At 40.1% G+C, this 20582-nt stretch overlaps 1 protein-coding gene across 2 annotated transcripts in view; it reads right to left on the bottom strand.

Moving 5' to 3' along the window:
- Positions 1-1504: 1504 nt before the first annotated feature.
- The window catches only part of GNB1 (G protein subunit beta 1), a 319936-nt gene continuing 300858 nt past the window's right edge, over positions 1505-20582 (bottom strand). For both annotated transcript variants that reach the window (XM_085609355.1, XM_085609358.1), the window contains exon 11: positions 1505-3272. The gene's annotated coding sequence lies outside the window, so the exon portion shown is untranslated. The remainder of the gene's footprint in view (positions 3273-20582) is intronic.

Raw genomic sequence — 20582 nt, 5'->3', positions numbered from 1 at the left:
AGAAAAAAAATCTAAATTTTAAATGGAAGGGTGAAGCTTTTCAAAATTTAGTTAAGGTCACTCATTGTCCATACAATATTGTTTTGTGCACTTGAACTGCTCACAAGAATAAATCTAAGGTTACCAACTTAATTTTTAGACTGCAATTTCAAATTCCTTCACATTTACAGAACATTTTAAATTGTTCAACTTTACATTTTGTTTCTTTATATAAATTTTATTCACATGCTATTTTTTTTTTTAAGTGGTCAAAGTCCCCCTGAGTAGGGGTCAGGAAGCTCTTGGATGAGGCTGGAGTTTAAGGTGCCAGCAACAAAAGCAGACCAAGCTTTGTGCGTTCACAAATGAGGCAGCCATAAAAGGACAGAGGGGTAGGTGCATTTGGCAAGGACATTGAACTCTTTAAATATGGTACGCTGGAATTAAGCCTGTTGCTTAAGCTCAGGACCGGAGAGGAACAGCACTTGTAGGAACCTCACAGTGAAAGACCATTGATGGGGTGGTTTGCAAAATTTAGAAAAAAATCCATTCTGTTTTTTATTAATAATTTAGATTATGCTCAATTATTTTGATGAACTTGCAATTTTGTTTTAAATTCAATTTCAATTCCCACAACCTTAACGTGTTTCACAAAATTAATTCTCTTTAGAAGGAATTATGTCATCTGTTGAAGAAATCCAAAAACATGATTTAAATGATATGACCTTCCATTAACTTAAATGGATGTTGAAAACCTTTGGGTTTAACCTGCACTTTAATATCATTTAAAAAAATCTAAATTCTTACCGTTCAAGTAACGCAACGTATGTTTCTTAAATCAAGTAGGCAACAGTGCATTTAAACAGAAAGACTACTACTACACCACCAAACATAGGTCAATGTTTTATTAAATTTCTTTGGAATGACTGGAAATAATAATCTTTTTGTAAATCAATTACACAGTACTGCCTTTCTCCTGCTTTTCCATTCAAAATAAACATACCCAATGAAATATGGAAGACAGGCCTTTTAGAGAGTTTGCTCAAGCACAGAGCATTACATGAAAATACCAGTTTCCGCAATACTGCAACTATCTTGAATGTTCCATGCTAAGGCATGCAGAAAGTAGAGTTAAGCAATGTTACTGGACTTTGCTTCTGCGTCAACTTTTTGCAACATAAATCTTGCAGAATAGTTTTTGCGGGGGAGGGGCAGGTTGTCTTGCAAGAGCGGCACAATCTCATAAGTTCAAAATTGTCACTCTGCCTTTATTCACTGGTGGACTAAGCTTCATGCACTCCAGACTGAAGCATCACTAAAGTTGAAACATTTGTTGGAGATTAAATCCTGGCAAGCCATCACCGCTATAAACTAACATGTTTACATACAAAGTTATAGAAGCTCTTTGAAAACGTTAGGAAGGCTCTTATCCCATGTGATTGTTATAAATTCTGTGAAGTTTAACGGTTTACCGGAAGCTATGGAGACCAGTACATCATCACCCACAAAATCGCAAACGCTTATGTCATGTCAAACTGCTTTATTACATCTTAAATAACAGTACATTTTAATATAGAATCTATTTTGCATCCAGCTGTCCTGTAGTACACTGTCTGACTTTAAAATTAAATACAAAAGATGAAACAGGAAAGAGTGCGGAGAATCTACACAGTTAAATGGAAAGAGCGCGACAGTCTCTTTATCAAATCCAGGCCTAAAACGCACAACTACAGTACATTTCTTTCTTACAGAATTTTCCAGGCAACTTGCATGGAGAAAGACGATGCTGCTAGAAGGAATATGCTGCACATACAATGAAAAAGACAACAGCAACTGCATGTTTGAATGTTGCTGCTCTAAGCACTTTATTTAAAAAGGAAGCAAGGTGAACCCTGCTTATTACAAGATAGAAATAGTCTAAATTGAATGCAAAGGGCTCAGATGAAATGGCTGTGCGGAACAAGCCTGGAAGCAGGATGGCTATGTTTTGGTAGCTGTCCCCCCCCCCCCCCCCCTCCCCAAAATAAATTTATCAAGGATAGAGGTTTTTTTAATCTGCAGTGAACACCCCACCACCCACCAAAAATCTGCCGTACAACTTCTCAAAGTGCATAGCTGAAATCTACTCATGTATGCTTTGAGTTTAAATGATTAAAAAGCACAATGAACAGTGGCAAATGACTGATTTTTTGTTTTTAAATAGTTTTCTAAGAAGGACTTAAAAAGGACAGCTTTTAATACACATTAGCCATTCTAGATAACTTGAGTGTAAGGATTAGCACAGAGTAGCAAATTGTCAAAAAACAATTTACTTTAAACTTTGAAAGTTTCAGGTCAGTAGTTTCAAATATAGAATTATGCATGATTTTACTTTGGGAAATGTGTGAAATATTCAAAAGAATGCAGTAAGCACTCTTAAAAACAGAGGTTCCCATTAGGAAGGGCTACAGAAAAATGCTTTCCCTGTGTAAACCCCTCTATCAAATATTAACAGAATGCAAGAGAATCCAAAACTGAAAAGGAAGTGAGGTGGAGTTGGCTAGAAGATGGGTGGAATTATGTAATGGTTAATTGGGTGGGGAAAGGGGAACACATTTTTACCAAAAAATTGCATTTAAGAAACATTCACTGCAACGATCATGTGCTTTCGGTTTTTAACATTATTCTATATTTTCAATGTGTTTGTGCACCAGTAATCTGTGAAATTCAACAATTTATAAGAAAAGGGAGTAATTGATAATGTACAGGGGTCCCATCCCGAGAGACTATGGGCTCCAGAAACGCTTGCTATGCTCAGTTACTTAATCCACAGAGAAATGTGCTAAAAAAGGGAAAAAAGCATGATCTCTTAAAATCGCTACAAATGATTTAAAAATTGCAAAATTGTGAAATAAAACTAAAGTCTGATTTGTGATTCATATCACAATTTGAAAAAAAAACTTCACTGTTCTAAAACCTTTGAAGTACATGAACACGTTCAATCATGTATTTCCCCCTTCCAAACATTCACTTTCTGGTTAATATCGACCATAGTGTTAGCAATAAATGAAAAAAAAATATGGTCCCAACAAGAATGCACAATCTGATTCATAATTTTAAAATCACAGAAATGTTTTAGTAAGAGGATAATTGTGCTCTTTGTTTTGTCATCAGGAGAAGGAAAGAAGACTGTGCCTGCCCTTTGATGTATGTGGGGAGCGTGGCCACATTAGACTGTTTTGTATTGGATATGCTATGGTTTTAATTTTCCAAGGTAGGAATGGTCCTTCCAGTTGCGGTGCCCGCCTGGTACCCTTTAAAGAAAAAGAAAGACAGTCAATGTTTTACAAAGCAACTATTTAATAATCAATTTAGTAAATTATGAGCAAGAAATCCGAGTGACAGTTTCCACTTCCATATTTACTTAGTTCTAAAATGTAAAGTGGCAAGCTAGACCTTAAAAGTGGCCACGCCATTGCCTTGGTAAAACGCTAAAAGCTATGCACCATAAACCTGTCTTAATGAACCCATATGTTTTTGGAAAACTGCTTCAAACTCTAAAAATGTTTACTTACTATTGCTGCTAATTGTTAATTAACTACAATCAGAGTAAAGTGCAGAGGCCATGCCTTTTACCAAAAAAAACCCAAAGAGAAACAGACCGATGCCATCTCACTAGGACAGTGGTAAAGGCACTATCAAGATAACTTCGGTCAAACTATTAGGGCATCAACCCTCAAATCATGAGGACTTCAACACAAAATGCACAAAAAATAACTACAATGCTTGCACAACCGGAAGAGTGATCCACAAAGGCTAAACGAGTAACATGACCAATATGATCAGAAACGCTGGGCACTTGACCTGAGAAACTAGTTTTCTATAAGGGAGTTACAAAACGTAGAGTCACATTTAAGAAATTGCCTATCAAATCTATAGCCAATAAAATTTGCTGACTGCTTTTTCCACTCAACCTCAAAGAACTCGCCACAAGTTGCGATGGCATTGCGATTCTTCTTGTGTAGGTGGAGGTTCATAAACTACATTTCCCTAAATATCTGCCTCTGTTCACCAAATCTTCCACAATCCTATGGCAAATTAGTTTACATGGGACTACAAGGGATGCCAAAGTAACTGGAGTGATTTTGGCATACTACACAATCACATCTATCTTAAAGGTGTGGTCATTAACAAACCTTGGTTATGAAGTAGTACCTTTTTGGTACATGGTTCTCGATGTATGGCAATAATTAGTTTTCTCAGTTGCTCCAAACAAAAGGCAGTATTGCCGAGTCTGCTTACTCCTAGCAAGACCAAACATCCTCTGCATCCAAACCATTGAAGGCCCCCTAAACACTGAATACTATAAATGTTGGAGGGTAAGCTGGGGTTGCAATAGGGGGCATAATCAATACAAGGAAAAGTGTTGCATGTAGGGTATCTAGCAGTGGTAACTGACGACCTGGTGTCATACCGGTTCCGACACCTCACATCGATATTCTGTGTTCTAACATCAGCATGAAAAGGATTATCCACATCACTAGAGGAAGGGGCTTCGGCTGTTGGAGTAGCAACAAATCACATAACAAGCATTGGCATAGCCAATAGGCCTTGCCTTTGGGACCTTATAAGTGTTTAGCCATGCAACAGTTGATGTTGTTGCACCAAGGATATTGTGCTGCATAACTAAATAATTGTATGTTCTGAAAGGCGAGACGTATTGGCTATGGCAATGTTTTTATAGCATAACAATGTTTCTACTACAACGTAATGAATTGTGTGCTACTGAAAAATCTTGTTCTAGCTTTTGCTTAAAAAGCAAATGTGGAACAGCTTTACAATTAGTTTTAATGCTAAAGTAGCCTGAAGGCTAAAAATACCAAATGTACCTTCTGAGCAATGTGCAGTAATATTTTTTTAGCATACATAAAACACCCAATTAGAGCTTGGTAGTTTGGATTGTATTTTTGAGCTATTGGCATTGCTAATATGTGTTGTTTTTTTGGCACCTTATAAGTGTGTAACCAAAGATATTGGCAATGGTTTGTCCAGGAATAACTGACAAATGTTTGTTAGTTTAAATTTTATTGCAATAATTTTTAGTTAACATTTTTAGTACTTTAAAGTTGAGTGGAAAGAAAAATATTTATGATGTACATTTATACATGTTTTATAAATATATTCATTCTGTTGCAATATCTTTTAATATTTGTGTAATAATGCCATTGCAAAATATTACTTCACATGTCTGTGGTAAATATGGCATAAGTGCATTGGATAAGTCTACCACATCTGAATTGATCATAAACCAGTCCATTAGAAGTTCATTGCTAATATCCATAGATTGATTTTTTTCAGTATTGTGCACTTGTGTTATTGTAGACGGCCCTGGAAATCTGTGTGCACGCAGCAGCCACAGGATCAAATAAAAGCAGGGCTGACTACGTTTCATCCTTCCTATAACTTGAGAAGTGAGGCAGTATGTGCTAGGAGAGAGTACTTGTTTATATGGTGTGTGTAGAGAGCAGCCCCTTTAATGTATTATACAAAAATACATGCTAGCAGATACTTTTAACAAAGTATGATTTTTTTAAATTTCAGCTGCTAGATATGTAGCACGATAATTAGCAAAGATCAAAAAGCCACAAACTTGTTTAAAAGGATTCGGTTGACAAGGGAGGGCGAGGCAGGCAGTGGAAGGGAAAGTAAAGAAATATAAACAAGCGCGCGGCCACGTTAATTACAAACAGATGGCTCCTGAGTGCCGCTGCTCGCTCCCGCAAGGTGGATGCCACCAAAAGCACGAGTGCTTGAAAAGTGCAGACCGATTTCTAAAGGTCATCTCCTAGAGCAGCACATGCGCACTGCACTAGGCTCGACCTGTAAAAGGAACTTTGGTCAAGTTGTACAAGTACAGTGCCCATAACAGCAACATGGACTGACAGGACCACTTCCTTCGTTAAATCTCCCACTCCCCCCCACCCTGCTTTTCCCAACATCCAATGCTTTGTCTCTTGCCTTTGTCAACCAAGGAATCTTTTGTCCTAGTCAAAACCTAGATCATGGTTCTTGATAGCAACTCAAGAATCAACATCAAGCGTGACTGCACTAGTGATGTGGGTATAGGATGACAAAGTAAGCAATGTTGAAGTCACACAAAAAATACCAGTAACCTTTTGAAAATCACATTAATGAAAAATCTAAACTTGGTAAACAACCTCTGGTGGTGGCTTAAACTGCGCTATCTTAGTCTTCATTTCTTCCTGGTATACATTATGCGGTCCAAGGAAAGGATATTTTATGGTATGTGTCGGGGTTAGTTTTCGGTTAACATCACACTCTTTCAAGGTAACACTGGTTCTCTGAATGGACAAAGTTCAAAGGCCAATCTACCTTTCTAAAGGATTTTTGTAGGGAAGCCTGTTAAGTGGATTACCAAGGCAGGAGAGGCACCTAATAAGGCTTGAAATGGTTGACTGGTGCCACGGGGTTACAACACTGCAGTACATCTAGGTTTGTACATCGGGAGTCACTACAAGGCAGGTAAACTTAGGAATGTAATATTACTCTTTAAAATGATATATGTATGAAACATTTAACTTCTGTTGTAACTGTAGCTTGTTGTGTTGTAGATTCACAATCTTCACATGCTCCTGTCGCCTAGTTTTAGGTGTATATATTGAAAGCTTTTTTCTTTGCAATTCAAGTTTTGATTTGACTGGTGAGCCATCCTCAAAACCCACTATGCACCAGGGTGAGTACTCCACCGTAGATTGTCATCTTCCCCCAAAGTGTGATGGAAAGTGGACTGAAGTAAATGCGGCCAGTAATTGTTTACAGGTGCACTGTGAAAGAATTTGTACTCTAATGTAAGAAATCTGAGATGTAACCCCACATATGGAGCACCTGGGATCAGGGTGCATGCGAATCCCCAATCACTACAAGCTACCAAAGGAGAAACAAGGCAACATTGTTCCATTTGTATGTGTAGCTGTAGATCACATGCTTTGCTTCAATTGAAAAGCAGTGCTCTCATTCTAAAGTGGAGGCTTGTGATGGATGAAGCAGATGTTTGAGCTGAGTGGATGTAGCCTTACGGCTAGAGCAGTCGACCTCGAAGCTGGGGAACAGGGTTCAAGTCTCAGCAACGACTCAACATCCTGCGATTCTGGGCAAATCACATAATCTCCCCATGACCAACAAAAATAAATGCGTCCTTCTGTAACAAAACTGGTGCTCATGTAAAGAGCTCCGATACCAGATTCAGGTCTAGTTCATGCTATATAAAACAAAACAAAAAAAACGAACAAAGATGTTTTAATGACAGCCGCCCCATTTACGGCCCTGGTCATGCATCTATATTCAGACAATGATCTGTGAAAGTGTGTGGTATAAACCACGTAGTACCCTTCAAGAAGTGGGCATTTACCAGGAAGGCCATTGTGGCTCCCTTCATGCAAGTAGGATATGATCTAGGTATAGCATGAAGGCGATATTTTGCTTAAGCATAGCATAGCCGAATATACTGCACTAGCCATCTTCCAAGGCCCAACTTGGAGACTGGGTTTCCAAGAGGGGTATCACAAATGGAACAAAGTAGTTTTGACTTGTGAAATGATTTTATAAAATCAATGTAATAAATTAGAGCCTTTTTCACATCTAATGTATGCAATCCTCTGTCACTGCTCTAGGGTGTAATAGAAAATCAGGAAGTCAATTGTCTAACATGGAATGAAGAGACAACCAGTCGATTGACATGCAGATTCATCCTTGGGATAACCCAATCTTTTTCTAGCTGGATTAAAGGCTCCTTTATTGTTAAAGCCTGCAGTTCACTTAAAAACCACTTGCACAAACTCCTTGCCACAGTTTCACCTCCTCCAAAAATTACCAGCCATAGAGAAAGTTGGAAATGCACTATTTTGTCACCACCCCTACCTCAGTTCTTTCTCCTGCCGCATTATTCTTGCAGTTCTCATCTGTAGGTAGCGCATCTCCAGTTTCTTCGGCAATTGCTCTTTTCGGGGCAATGTGCACTACTAGGCATTCTGGTGGTACAGGAGCCCTGATGTGTGTCATTTGGCATAGATTTTTATTCATTTCTCTCTTGATGTTACAATACTCTATTTCACTGGCTGCTTAAAAGGTCCCCGGGGTGCACTTCATCATGCACAAGAGTACATTGGACAGACTGCTCCATCTTGGATAATCCAGCCAATAGTAAGTCATCCTCTCAACTGAGGACATATCGAATGACTGCTTGGTACACCACAATGCCACCTGGTGGGGAAGCCTTCACTGGGTACAGAGCAAAGTTGGTATTGGCCCAAGGATCCTCATTGTAAAACTGCGATTGGATCATCTCCATCATCAGTAGGAACAGGGTCAGTCTTGGCCCAGTGGCTCAAACACAGTGTCATGATCTGAGTGAGTGTTGAGTGAAGTGGTGAAAGCGAGGGTTGTGGTGACAGGCACTAAAAAAGATCGATGCAGAGAAACAGGGATGATGTTGATTTGTCTATGCATGGCAAATGTGTGCAGTTCCTCAGACAGCCTCCTCAAATGCTGATTTTCTTTGAGTTGTTGGTACGGCATCTTGTTGGGGAGGACGAGCCAGTACTTTCCTGACCTAAATCAGGAAGTTCAGACAGCTCAATGATCAGTGTGGGTTTGCTTTTCGTCAAAACTAATTTTGGGACAGACTTCAGAGGCAGCATCTTAGTAGAAAGTGGAGGCTCAGGGCCAATAAGACAGATATGCTGTGTGCCAAACAGGCTTTGGGCAGTGGCTACAGGACTAGTTGAGGCCTCTATGGTAGAGTCAGTCATGGCTCAAAGACGGGATCTCTCAAGGCCAGTGCTTACAAGACACTAGTCCCAGTAATTGCATGGCGTTTGGGGTATACAAGTCTTTGGTGCAGTCTTTATCTTGGGTGCAGTTTCACTAGGCACCTTAAGACTGTTCCTCTAAGGGCAGGAATTCTGGGCTCTTATCAGTTTGGTCCACTGGGATTTGTGACAGACCCTCTCCCTTACAGTAGGTAGGTCAGTAGGGCCTTGGCGCTCCCTTACTAATGTGTCCACCAAAAGTTCTAAATCTAATAGTCCTCATATTTTTAGAGGCCTGGTTAGTGGAACAGCTTGATTTGTGGTCTCTGGACAATCTAAGATTCATATGCCGGACTGTCCAACTGTACGAACTTACTGTGGCTCTGGAGGCAATACGGGAAGGGTTTGTTCTCGAACCTGTTCAAAATAAATTGCCAAGTGCCAATAAAAGCAAAGGTCATGGTCAGATCTCCGGCATCGTTTGCTGAAGTAGTACTGCTTTACTTGTTTGAGGAGATTCTACTGTCTGGAGTTGAACTACTGTTCTTTCTAGCGCAATGGTCCTGGAGCAGCAAAAGGATATCTGAAGCCAATGGAAGGAAAAACAATGTAGATGGAATCTTTGTATTACTGCATTGTGGGTTTCAGGGCGAGATCACAAGTCACCTCAAAAGAAATGTTTACTTAACTGTAGTCCTTGTTCTGCATAACAAATCTTCATTTAAGTAATGTTAGAATAATTCCCTGGTGCATGTGCGGCTCCCAGAACACTTCAAATCTAACGTTTATCCATATAGTTAAAAACAAAAGGTGTCACTGTTCATGAGAGATGGAGCATGTTTCAGAAGAAAATCTTATCCAAGGAGAGGTTGGCTCCTATAAATTTAATATAATAAACCACACTACAGCAGCATCAGGAATGTAAAAACAGGCAACACCTGAATATCACCGAGGGAAAATGTGCAGCAATATAAACTATCAAGGTGAAAAAATGGTTTGCTGTCCCTTTAAGAGACCAGGAATTTGCCCTACCCATGATGCCTTATACTGGTCTTTGCCTCCCTCAGTCAGTACTTTTTTAAAGTGAAAACGAAATGGAATGTACTCAAGAGTAAAACAAAATTTGATGCACAAGATAAAACCGCCAGGGATTGCAGGGGGGTTGGGGGTTATACCCTCCAAGATTCCTTTGACGCAGAACTAGGTCTACAGGTCTAAGCTATTTCACCATTTAGTAGTTTGATGCAGAATCTGGTTAGCCCTCTTTCCTTGTTGCAGGGTGTAGTCTGTAGCCATTTGGTGCTATGTCCATCCTCCTATGAAGTCTGACGCGAAACCCGGAAGCCCCTGTGCATGGTCGGCATCTTCAGATTTCCCCACCCTTTTTGGCAACTTCCTGAGCTAATTGGCTTCCTCAGTCTTTTATAGTTGTGTAAGCCCCCTCTGTCTCACCGGATTTTTCAATTGCCAAAATTTGACATGTGTTTAGCCCTATGGAGTAATGCAAGCAAGGTCTTTTTCGAAGGCTGTCTTTATATTACATGAAAAGGGAAATTACAAATGAGATCATTAAGGCATTGGTCACTGATATCAAGCCTCTGAATAGGGCTCCAATGATCAAGAAAAGATGTGCTTTCTCAATAGTGGTTTCTGCAGTTCGCAACACAATTGTCATATAATATAAAGACCGGCTTGAAAAAGCCCTAGGCTTGCATGCCTCTATAAGGTGAAACTTGTTTGCACATTTTGGAGTCGGACTATGATACAAAATGTGATTTAGAACGCTCACAAAAAAAGAAATAAAAAGCAATCTGTTGTGAAGATTGTGATGGAATGGACTCCTTTTTGTTCACACCCTAGGTGTACATTGACTTACTGTATTTGCCCTATTTGCAGGAACACTTGAAATACTGGAGAATACACTCATTTTGTCAGATAACTGAAGATGTTCGCCCAACCCTCACGAGTGCCCAGTTTTCCTTCTTAACTGAACTCAGACTAATATGGGCATTTTTCGGTGGGCCAGGGGTGTTGGGCCTCTGACAGAACAGTGGGATTGAACATACCTGGAACATTTTGTATCTCTACACAGTCTCTGCTTTAGTGCATCATAGTGGTTTCCTTTTGAATCCGGTCACATGATCAATCGAATTATAGTCATAATTCAGAGTTATATTTAACCCACACTTCATTGCTAATTAAAGTTGCTTTTGACTAAATTCTATTACAGCTAGACTCTTCAAGAATCTTCCAGAATCGTTGTGCTCTTGGCAGTTGCTGCCTCTCCAAGTTCAATCCATTGTAGTACTTCATAGCGCTTTACAATAATTTTTTGTATAGCTTTTTCAACAGCCTATTTTTCCTCTTGTTGTAGAAGAGTATAAAAAGTGGTGTTTAATTAGTATATTTCCTTCAAAGGAGGAGCCCTTCTGAATTGTTATAGGTTCAGAAACTTTACCTATAGACATTACTCCCACCAAGGACCTCATGTGTAAATCAAACTTTAAAAGCTGATTTTGTCCACATATCAATGGCATTTTTCACCCTCTCCCAAATGGTCTATTTTTTTTCCTGTATCAGTGTATTCGCTCACTGTATTTATTAAAACATTAACTCTTCCTTCCGATTCCAATATGGTAAATCTGATTAAAAAAAATCAATAGAAAACGATAAGACTATCACTTAAGGAAACAATATTCATATTTGATAGTAAGCCAAAGCTTGAGTAAGAAGCAACAACAATCAATTATGGACTGATCTTTGCTGCAGCAATGTGTATTTTGCAGGAATGCAGAAACAGTTGGACAGAATGCAGAACAATGTCATACATTCACCCCAGTACAGAGATCTGGGCCTAAATCCATCGTTTTTTTGCTCACCATGCCATTCCAGTTTGAACCCAGCCATATGCAAATCAGTCTTGACCCTGTGCCTCATGGGAACAGTCCAGCCCGAACTGCCAAGCCAGGTCCTCCCTGGACCGGAAACAAGCATCCTAGGACCTGTTTGGGGTTTCACCCCTCTTCAGCCAGGATAGCTTGATTCCAGTGGCATGGAGAGCACGGGACTCACGTCTGAACATACACGTCCCACTCGGGGTGACAAATGCAAAAAAAAACTGATGGACAGAATGCAGAACAAGTGCTCCTTCCATCATCCCCTTTGGTATTGCTTTGTTCGCCCTGAGTTGGCAGGGCATGCCCAGACGTGGGTCCCTTGCTCACTTTGCCACTGGATTCAAGATAGCCTGGCTGATGAGGGTTATGAACCCGAAAACGGTCCCAGGATGCTCGTTTCCGGTCCAGGGAAAACTTGGCTTGACAGTTCGTGCTGGACTGTTCCCATGAGGCACAGGGTCAGACTGAGGTAGTCCAAGAGTCTGTTGGCCAACTTCCAGTTAGTTACAGGGACACAATCTAAAGAAGTCTGCCATGGCGAGTTTGTAGCCATGAATGTCTGACTTCCAATGACTATCGAAGTGCAGCCTAGGACGGAGATCCGACCCTTAAAAGTTGCACCAGAGTCTTCCAGACCCAAACGTAGTGCAGTCTGGTTTCCCATAAAGGAAGTCACTGGCAGTTAGGAACCGCTGGTTTCACTGTAATTGGAGACTAGTGGCAACTTTTTTTGTCTGAACTTAGAGGATAGATTCCTGTGGTCAAAGCTGCCACACTATGTTCGTGGACAAAGGGGTGGGCCCCAGGAGACCTCTGCAACCTTAAGCATCTTCAGTATACTGTTCCCCTTGCATCAGGACCATGCATTAAAGACCATGGCGGTTTGCCTATAGAACCTGGAACTGGACTTGACTACTTTAACTTCGAGGTAACTGTTCAACTGTACATTATTAGCCTCAATGACTTGATCACTGTTGGATGTGGCTGCCCCAAGCATGCCTAAGTAGTTGGCAACTTTATATAAGTTTGCAAACTTTTTTCGCTATTTCAGTTCATTCCAATAATTCATTGCTCTAAGTAAAAATCTTTGATTTATTGTTTTTCAAAATTCATCTCGGTCACCCTCTAATCGATTTCTGTTGCGGTATCAATTTAAAGATAAAAATACATGTTTTTATTAATTGGTGTTGGATGTTTACTGCGCTACGTTTTCTTATTTGACTGTCTGTGCCTTTTAGTGCGTTACACTTGTTTTTTTGGATAAAGCCAGATTGCTCAGAGCCACAGCTGTCCAGGGCTCAGCTAAGGTTTCTCAAACGAACCTGACTGGACTCAATACAGATTCAAGCCATTATTATACTGTGAAATTGCCCAACCACGTCATAATAGCTCACTTTCCTCACACAAACAATTTTAAGTGTCTCAGCAAAGCCAATATGTATTGTATTGTATTGTATTGGCTACCAGCCTTTTAGCTTTGTCAGTGCTTGGTTTGTTTTGTAATAGTTTTGGTGAAGCTGTGAGTTGCTGGGACCTCGACAACAAAAAAGTATTGCCAAAAGGAAAAAATATATTGGGTCTCAGAAAGCACACATTGCCATATAGTCAGTGGCACTGAAGGGAACTATTATATGTTGGGATGTTTTTATTGGTAAAGAACAGAATGCAATCACTACCCACAGAAAGCCCCCAATAAGTATAGTATTTAGTTTGGTGTAACCCTTTTACTGCTGCATTCCATAAGCTAAGGGTAGGAGTGCCACGGGGCTCAGCTTTGAGTCTGACGCTATTTAATATCTCACTCCCTTGTCTTTCTTAGTAGAATTCTGGGGTGCACAAATTGTGTGATATGCAGATGACACCCAACTCTTATCCTGGGGAAAGGCGGAGGCTTTCCCAGGGGAGAAAATCAGTGAGTGTCTGAATGCAACATTCAGAACTTTATCCAATAACAAACGTAAATGTAAAGCTGGGAAGTACAAGCTCCTCCTCTTTGGCTCAGAGGCCAAGACATCATGGGAAACTTCCTGGCCTAAGGATGCCCCCCCCCACCCCATATTAAAAAGTCAAGTGGTAAAACAAATGGGCTTCCAATTTGATGAGCAACTGTCTTTTCGCTCCCAAATCAACTCGTTGGTGGGCACTGGTTTTGACCTCCTTCGTGTACTCAGGAAATTCTTCCATCTCCTATCCTTTCAGGCCAGACAATAAGTGTTGCAGGCCTTGATAATCTCATGGCTGGATTACAGGAATGGCTTGTATGTAGAGCTGCCCAGTTACCGGATAGACAGGCTGCAGTTAGTTCAGAATGCAGCAGCACGCACCATCTTTGGGCTTCCACGCAATTCCCACTTAACTGGCCTTCTTCCGAGCCTACATTGGCTACCGGTCAGAAAGGATCACTTAAAATATTGCTCCTTACCCAAAAAGCACTTTATGGTACTGGCCCAGGCTATCTTCAAGACAGAATCAAGGTCTACACTCCCCAGAGAAACGTTCGCTCTGAAAATCTGTTTAGCCACAGTTCCTCGCATTAGAAAGGCGAAGGAAGGGCAGATTTTTCCTTCCTGGGCCCTTCTCTTTGGAACAAGCTTCCACTGTCTCAGGTGCATTAAGGAGACACCAGTGTTCCGTAAAAAACAGACTCCTTTTCTCTGCCCGCTGACAGTTCATGCTACAGCGCCAGGACACTCCTCGGAGTAACAGTTGTGCTTTATAAATCTCATACATATAATTTTAGTAAGATCATAAGGTCTTGGCTAATGCAATACCTAAACATTCATGATAGAAATACCAGTATGAATATATAGTCTTTCAGTCAGCCCTTTTCTTCCCCTAGCCTGTTAAGTGTCATTCACACTTGGTTTCTACCCACTACAGCATAAAGCATGGAGGAATGGGTCAGCCCAACTTTAGCCATTTGTTCCCTGCAGTGTGAGCGACTGCTTTCTGGATGTGCACCTGTCCCCATCCACCTAATAGGTAGTGCACTTCAGTGCTGAGGATGGTGGGCCAATCAATGCTTTTATTTTAGATTTTTATTTTTGTGATGAGTCAACTTTTGTTTCAAACATACTCTCGCCACCTTTACAAAGCAGCCATTTCACCATGTTTACATTATTGCACAAGATTTTATTAAGGTTTTTGGAATACAATCATGTACAACGGAAACCCCTACCAGAAGGGAGGTTGCATCTCTTGTAATTGCTACTGAGGCTTACCTCATACATCTGCACAGCCGCATCATCCACAATAATTCAATTTAACAATTCCTCCCTTGATGCCCCTTTATCTATTAATATTAACACCCAGACCCCCTTTTGGCATGCTACTTTAAGAAAATGCTCTCCAGTGAGGGTTGAGAAATATCAGAGTACTGGCCCCCATTGTTCTCTATATAAGAGACACATGCCCTCAAGATGGCTAGTCAAAAATGTCATGGATAATGTTACACAGCATAGAATACAACTGTGCAATCAGAGGTGGGCCACTTTCCTGCTTATAAAACGTTTTGCTACTCCGACACTGCAATGGTACATACCACTGATTTAACCATGTGTGTTAAATTACCTTATCTGAACTCTAATACAAACGTTTTTGGACCAAATGGTAAGTTAAGGGGGGCGTGGCTAGTGCCCGGTGAAGATGGCGGCGTCTCCGTGACCCGATCAGCGACAGAGGAGAAACCGTGAGGTTTTTACCGCTTGAATCGCATCAGAGCTTCCCCAACTTGGAGGAAAAGACGTCGGAACCTACAGGGATGCAGACGCTGTAAACCTTGTGAGCAAATACAAGGTTTCAGACGACCAGCCTTCAACAATCCTCCCACGACTGGAATGGCGCCCACCATTGTGCTTTGTCAGCGCGCTGAGGAAAACGTTTTTTTATTGAAATACTCAGCTTTCGCTTGATTCTCAGGTGTGGCACATTTCACTCAATGTCTACATAATCCAGGTGTTGTTGTGAGTAACATGAAACTAATATGTAATGCCAACTCATCCCTTTTCTACAAGTTATTTTATGACTGAATTTGCAATAGAATGCGCTTTTACCCAATGATCAATTTCTGATTTATAATATTAATGTTCACCTCCTGAAGGGCATCTCTTCCCTCACATCTGCCAAGTACGAAGCTCGCGGTTTTGACACCTCTTACAGTGTATCTTGAGGAACATTGTCTTTTATATTTATTAAATACACCGCCACACAATTCTTCTCTTCAGGATTTTTTGCCCAAGCTTATGAGGTGTTGTGTCTTTTATGACCTAACTCGTTGGCACATATTACTGGATCTGACCAGGCTTTTCACTTACCCAATTTACCATTACTAGATCTGGACAGGTTTAGACACTTTCAACAAGGTTATATCGTTCAAATAAGACTGCTTTACTGAACTTATACGCGTATTCGTCAGTTTTATATGGGCAGACTGAAGAGGGCAAAATGGGGGCTGGCATCCACAAGGCGTACTTTCATCATTCATTCAAAGCTGCGCCCTACTCTCATTCAAATGGAAGAATCTGCGACCTCATCTCCTAAACTGGCTTCTTCATCATTGGTGTCCTCCATGAGTGCAGCTAATGAAACAACATCCAAAAGACTGAAAAAAGATCCTCCTTCCCCATCAAAACAAGCCTCTTCTGTATCCATGGATCTGCTCTTAGAGAAGAAATTCGGGCTCTGCGCACTTTTGTTGAAGAAACAAATTCTAAATTGCAAATCTTGACGGAAAACTGGTCAAAGATGGAAGAACGAATTTCAAACTTAAAACAATGTGGAAGCCATGGGTCCATCCATAGCCAAAGTTGAAAATCTCCATTCACAGATCACTTCCTTAGAGAAACAAGTTGAAAATTTGGAAAATAGAAATCGACTAAATAACCTTCGCATTTATGGTCTAAAAGAGGGTTCTGAAGGTTCAGACCCTATTCATTTCTTTAAGACATTCTTGCCAAAAATCCTGCACTTACCGGAGGACACCCCTCTCAACATTTAATGTGCACACCGACTAGGTCCTCAACATTCGACTTCAAATATGAGGAAACCAAGAGGGATTATATTATACTTCTTGGAATACACAGATCGCCTCAAGGTACTAACAGCAGCCAGATCCATTAAGCGCATCTCCTCTTCAGGATCACAACTTCTTCTCACAAGACTATTCAAAATCTACGGCAGACAGACGTAAAGAGTTCTTAACATTAAGACCCGCCCTTCGATCAATTGGAGCTCGATTTGGCCTATTTCACCAATGTCTCTTCAAAGTCACTTTCAACAATACTATTACATATGAGGATCCAGTGAAGCGACGAAGTTCTCAACGTGCATTGTCTGGAAAAAATGGATATCTCCAGCATACGATTCAATCTCAGCATTATTGAATTACCACATCCCTTTTTCTTCACTTTAGATGTCTAATATAAAGCCTTAGTTCTAAATATTAGCACATTTTGCTTGTTTACTTGCCTTGCCTCTATTTATAGGATTTAGTGACTGCTCTTGTTAAGCAATGTTTTTGATGATTAACATATTTCTGCTTCTACAGGTTTCCATTCCAGTTTGACGTCTCTCGGAGTCTCTATACCCGACCCTACGGAGTCTGGACGTGTCATCCTTCCAAGTGGTCCCCCCCCCCCCCCCCCCCCCTTCTAACATGTTTTGGATTTTATGTAGGTATAATCTTCCTTTTTCTATTGATTCCCATTCTTGGTTATCTCTCCTTCGCACTTCTTTCCTCATTCCTTTCACTATAGCTTATATCTTATTACCTTTAATTACTTTTCTATTCCTTTCTCTTCTTTTCCACTTCAATTGCTACAGTTTTGTGGTTTCATTTCTTCGTACTCAATATAAAAGTTGTTAGATTGGTGTTTATTGGTTGTTCTTATTCCAGTTTTCATAGTTACTTAAAAAGTTCTCTTATTGGTTTATACAATAAATGTTTATGTCTATTGTACATTTCATTTACTATTTATATATTCATCGGTTGTTTTTTTAATAGTATTTCATAGATGTTTTACATTTGAAACGACTTAGGTTTCGATTGGTACGCCTGAATTCTCATCCCTTTTGATTTTTATATGTCTGTAAAAATTGTCACCTGGAATGTCAGAGGCTTAAATTCCCCTATCAAAAGACTAGTTCTTTCCCACTTATCCAAAATAGATTCCAACACAGATCTGATACAGGAGACCCATCTCTACTGCAAATGAGTCATTAAAGCTTAAAAGAAATTGGGTAGGAGAAATCTTCTCACCAGGTGATGGTAAACGAAAAGGGGTCATAACCTTATGTCATAAAGCACTAAGGGCCAGATGTATCAAAGTGTTTTACCCATTCTGTGCCTATGGGAAAATGTGTTCATACATAGGGCCCTAAATGTTAAACTCCTCTCACAGGAATCAGACAATGAAGGTAGATGGATACTCACCAATCTTTTGATAGGGAAAACTCCCATATCCTTTAATATATTATGCCCCCACCACTGGTGACGTCTCATTTTGGACCCGTATATCCCAGATACTCTGACAAAATCCCGTAGAAAACCTCATTTTTGCAGGCGATTGTAACCAAGTAGTTGATTTTTCTTGATAGAAATTCTAAGGTATCCTTCGTCTCCAATAAGCCACATAAAACTTTTTTACATACCACTGAGCAAAGAAATTTAGTAGACGCTTGGAGACTCTGCAACTCAGACTTAATATTCCTTTTATTCTTCACCTCACCAAACAATCTAGAATTGACCACATTTTAATCACACGTAATATCTCCCAATCTTTCAGTTGACATGGATCCCATTCTTTTTTCTGATCACGCTCCTGTTAGGATTCAATTGGATATTCTTCAAAAATCCCATTCCCCAAGAGATGGCATTTTAATAACTCCCTTCTTCTCGATTCCAATTTCACTACTTCTTTTACTACCTTTTACCACGAATACTTCCAAATCAAACTGATGCTCTCCCTTTTCGTTCAATCTGGGACGCTTGCAAAGCTACCACCCGAGATTTTATCATAACTCATCCAATAAACTTTAATCTTTCAAAACATTTCACTATACACTTCTTACTAAAATTAAAACTTTAGAACATGCCTTCTACACTTCCAAAACAAAAGCCAACCTCCATGATCTCATAAATGCAAAGATAGCCAAATCCTCAACAGTGTGCCTCCTTATTTTTATTAAAAACCAGCACAAAATGTTATGTAGGTCAAAATAAGTTAGGCAAATTGCTAGCCAACTACCTTAAAATCAAACAGAATAGGCTTCATATGGACTATTATAGATATTATAGTTTGTATCGCTTTGTTCGCCCCAAGTTGGCAGGGTATGCCCAGACGTGGGTCCCTTGCTCACTGTGCCACTGGATTCAAGATAGACTGGCTGATGAGGGTTATGAACCCGAAACCGGTCCCAGGATGCTTGTTTCCAGTCCAGGGAAGACATGGCTTGGCAGTTCAGACTTGACTGTTCCCATGAGGCACAGGGTCAGACTGATTTGCATATGGCCAGGTCTGAACTGGGGTGGTGGAGTGAGCTAAAGAATGATGGAATAAACCCAGATCAGTTGACTGGGGGTGAGTGTTTGATTTGCTCAAACGCTCTGTCCAGCATCCCCTTTGGTATCACCTTATTATAGATGATAAATACCAAAATATAAGGACCCCGAAATCCTTCAAGAATTTGTACATTTTTATGAATCTCTCTACACACCAGAAATTATTCCCCCAGATAACACTCTCTCATTATTTTTCTAACATCCAGAAAAGTGATCTTCCTCTTTCCAACCTTAATATTTTGGAATCTGACGTTACGCAAGACAAATTATTAGCTGCACTCAAGATTCTAAAAAAAGATAAGGCTCCGGGTCCTGATGTATAAACAGTTGAATTTCACACTTTGCCCAGCTCCTGATCCCGAAACTTCACCTTCTCATCTCTTCCTTTCTCTTCATGTAATTCATTAGGTTCATTTTTGGAAGCATTGATTTGCTTGATACCAAAAGAGGGTAAAAAATGGATATTGCAAAAATTATAGACCCATTTCGTCAGTCAATGTGGGTTATAAAATTCTCAAAAGATTTGGCTATACGTTCAGAACCACATCTTCCCATATTACTTGGCAAGGAGCAATCAGGCTTTGTAAAAAAATCGCAACATTACAGATAACACTAGATTGTTCTTCAATATTCTAAGATATCTCATCATTCAGACTCATTAGCTGCAATTGCTCTTTATGCTGAGAAAGTCTTTGATAGAGTCATTGCATTTTTTTTCCAAGCCCTTAAATGGTTTGGTTTTGGCCCCAAAATTACTTCCTTAATCGCTTTGCTCTACTCAGAACCGAAGGCGGCAATTTCTGCTAATGGACTTGTATCCTCTTACATTACCCTGCACAGGGGGGTTCGAAAAGGTTGTCCTTTATCCCCTTTTCTTTTTCATTTAGCATTAGAACCTTTTCTTTCTCGAATTTGACAAAATCATTCCATTACGTGTTTTAAGTCCGATTCTCAACATATTAAACATGCGGCTTACGCAGACGATATATTGGTTTTCCCATCTCAACCACAATCCTCACTTCCTGCTTTCTTACAGGAGGTTGAAGCTTACGGTCTGGTATCGGGTTTAAATTAAACACGGACAAATGTGAGATTCTGCCTTTAACCAAATATACATTTAAAGATTTTCAGATCTCCAGATTCACTTGGAACTCTAAACATAAAATATCTAGGACTTTGGTTCTCCTCATCCACAGCCACATACATTTCCTTCAACTTGGATAAATGCATAGATAAATTGCAATCGCTCACTGCAAAATGGCATCCGCTTCATCTCTCTTGGTGGGGTCGCTTAGACACCATCAAAATGATGCTAACCCCCATAATTCTTTATATTATTTC

Source organism: Triturus cristatus, chromosome 1_2 (genome assembly GCF_964204655.1).
Source record: "Triturus cristatus chromosome 1_2, aTriCri1.1, whole genome shotgun sequence".
Taxonomy (NCBI): domain Eukaryota; kingdom Metazoa; phylum Chordata; class Amphibia; order Caudata; family Salamandridae; genus Triturus; species Triturus cristatus.
This window is presented reverse-complemented; position numbering and strand designations above follow the sequence as displayed.